Source organism: Sapajus apella, unplaced genomic scaffold, assembly GCF_009761245.1.
Source record: "Sapajus apella isolate SASKATOON/1434 unplaced genomic scaffold, GSC_monkey_1.0 scaffold61, whole genome shotgun sequence".
Classification (NCBI taxonomy): domain Eukaryota; kingdom Metazoa; phylum Chordata; class Mammalia; order Primates; family Cebidae; genus Sapajus; species Sapajus apella.
The window spans coordinates 13,441,065-13,444,391 of NW_022437001.1; the positions used below are offsets into that span (position 1 = coordinate 13,441,065).

At 40.9% G+C, this 3,327-nt stretch overlaps 1 non-coding gene across 1 annotated transcript; it reads right to left on the reverse strand.

The window, feature by feature from the left end:
• Window positions 1-2,280: 2,280 nt before the first annotated feature.
• Window positions 2,281-2,389, reverse strand: LOC116529081. The gene has a single exon (XR_004259373.1). It is a non-coding gene; the product is annotated as a U6 spliceosomal RNA (small nuclear RNA).
• Window positions 2,390-3,327: the final 938 nt, after the last annotated feature.

The following is a 3,327-nucleotide window of genomic DNA, read 5'->3' on the forward strand; positions in this document are numbered from 1 at the left end:
ATCTCGGCTCACCGCAACCTCCGCCTCCTGGGTTCAGGCAATTCTCCTGCCTCAGCCTCCTGAGTAGCTGGGATTACAGGCATGTGCCACCATGCCCAGCTAATTTTTTGTATTTTTAGTAGAGACGGGGTTTCACCATGTTGACCAGGATGGTCTCGATCTCCTGACCTCGTGATCCACCCGCCTCGGCCTCCCAAAGTGCTGGGATTACAGGCTTGAGCCACCGTTCACTAGCCTTTAAAAAAATAAAAATAAAGTTTAAAAACCCAAGTAAGCACTCAATTAAATGTTTAAAGAAAGCATTATAATATTGGTTACAGAGTATAACTTTAGACTCAACCAGCTTCACTGATTATAAAGAAATCCAAAAGCAGAAACTGAATTAACATATAGTCAAGGGAAACAAGGGGACTTTTTCAAGTAAAGGAAATATTCTACATCTTAAAATGAACATATGTTGTACAAAAGTACCCACTTGTCAAACAAAAATGATAGAACAAGGCTGGGTGCAATATATCACACCTGTAATCACAGCACTTTGGGAGGCCGAGGAAGGTAGATTGCCTGAAGTCAGGAGTTCAAGACCACCTGGCCAACATGGTGAAACCCCATCTCTACAAAAAATAAAAAATTAGCATACCCCTGTTGTAATCCCAGCTACTTGGGAGGCTGAGGCGGGAGAATCACTTGAACCAGAGAGGCAGAGGTTGCAGTGAGCCAAGATCACGCCATTGCACTCCAGCCTGGGCAACAAGAGCAAAACTCCATCTCAAAAACAAACAAAAAAGACAATATATCTTTATCTTCTCTTTCCTAAAATTATTACTATTCTTTTTGGGGTGGGGACAGTCTCACTCTGTCACCCAGGCTGGAATGCAATGGCACATTATCGGCTCACTGCAGCCTCAACCACTCAGGCTCAAGCGATTTTCCCACCTCAGCCTCCCCAGTAGCTAGGACTCCAAGTATGTGCCACCAAGCCTGGCTAATTTTTGTACTTTTTGTAGAGATGGGGTTTTACCATCTTGCCCAGGCTGGTCTCGAACTCCTAGGCTCAAGCAGTCTGCCCACCTTGGCCTCCCAGAGTGCTAGGATTACTGGCATGAGCCACGATGCCCAGCCTTAAAATTGTTTTAGTTGGACCTTCCATCTGCAGACAATATGTTGTACTTTTGATACCATATGATTTTTTACAAACTACTACAAGCATGAAAAATAATCCTAAGGATGACTTTTCTTCCTTCTTTTATTTATTTTTTAAAACACATTCATTTACTCCTACAACAAAGAAAAATAAGGCACATTAAAATAAGAATTAACAAATCAAGGCTATTTTACAGTCTCTTAATCTGAAGGGATCTTAAATGTCATCTGATACAAGTAGTCACAAAGCTTATGTCTGATGCCAACGCACTGTTTAACTACAAATACGTGTTTGTTTGTTTATTTTTGAGACAGAGTCTCATTCTGTCACCCAGGCTGGAGTGCAATGGTACAATCTTGGCTCACTGCAACTTCCGCTTCCCAGGTTCAAGCGATTCTCCTCCCTCGGCCTCCTGAGTACCTGGGATTACAAACGACCACCACCATGTCCAGCTAATTTTTTGTATTTTTAGTAGAGACGAGGTTTCGCCACGTTGGCCAGCCTGGTCTCAAACTCCTGACCTCAGGAGATCCACCTGCCTCGGCCTCTCAAAGTGCTGGGATTACAGGTGTGACCCACCACACCTGATCTACAAAAACGTTTTTAAATATACTGATCCAAAATATTGTCCTCTAACTAGATAAGGGATTCTAGCTCTTTAAGAATTTGGTTTTCTTTCATTCAAGCTACACAACTTTGCTCTTTCAGCTGTTTCTTATATGAAAATTTTAAGCTCCTTTGGGTTGCTTTTTTTGTTTCTGAGATGGAGTCTCAGTCCATCACCTACGCTGGAGTGCAGTGGCGTAATCCTGGCTCACTGCAACCTTCACTTGATTAAACTGATTTAATCAGCCCAGGTTCAACTGATTCTCCTGCCTCAACCTCCTGAGTACCTGTGATTGTGTGTGAACACCATCATGCCAGGCTAATTTTTGTATTTTCAGTAGAGATGGGGTTTTGCTATGTTGGCCAGGTTGGTCTCAAACTCCTGACCTTAGATGATCTGCCTGCCTCAACTGCCCAAAATGCTGAGATTACAGGCATAAGCCATCATGCCCAGCCTCCTTTGACATTTTAGACCACTCTATGAAGTTGATAATATTGTTCCCATATTTCTATATTTTGTTTTTATATTTTAAAATATGGACTATTTCATGATTTACAAGTCATCTTTGTGCAGGGGCCATGCTAATAATCTTCTCTGTATTATTCCAATTTTAGTATATGTGCTGCCAAATAAATCACTCATATTTTTTAAAACTATTATAATAGAATTTCAAAAAAACAAACTGGGGAACTGAAATGGAATTACTGAATTTTTATTTTCCAAATAAGCCATTAAAAAAAATTTGGAGGCCAGGTACGGTGGCTCATGCCTATAATCACAGCACCTTGGGAGGCTGAGGCAGGTAGATCACGAGGTCAAGAGATAGAGACCATCCTGGTCGGCATGGTGAAACCCCGTCTCTACTAAAAATACAAAAAAATTAGCTGGGCATGGTGGCACGTGCCTGTAGTCCCAGCTACTTGGGAGGTTGAGGCAGGAGAATTGCCTGAGCCCAGGAGGCGGAAGTTGCGCTGAGCCAAGATCGTGCCATTCACTCCAGCCTGGGTAACAAGAGCAAAACTCAGTCTCAAAAGAAAAAAAAAATTGGCATTTATTATTTCACTAAAGAAAAGCATCTTAAAATTAAGATGGTAAGAAATACATAGTCTCAGAATAAGACAAGAAAGACCTGTAAGAATTTTACATCAATATTTTTTTTTCTCTTTACAATAAGGATGTATTAGGAGACACCAATATTTTTTGTGGAGTACATGCAATAGGGTGTCATTGGTCTGCACTTCTGTTTTGAAACCCGAAGTGTAAATTACAGATATGGTCTTTTTTTTTTTTTTTTTTAATTTACTTATTTATTTATTTTTTACTAAGATGAGGTTTCACCATGTTGGCCAGGCTGGTCTCGAACTCCTGACCTCTAGTGATCCGCCCACCTCAACCTCCCAAAGTGCTGGGATTACAGACGAGAGCCACCACGCCCGGCACAGATATGGTCTTACTAGAAAGCAGAATTGAGTGTAACAATCACCATCTGCTTTCTGAATACTATACTCTTGTTAATGTATCATAAAATGTGCCAGATTTTAATTTCATTTATTTTGTAGCATGAAATTATGTCACT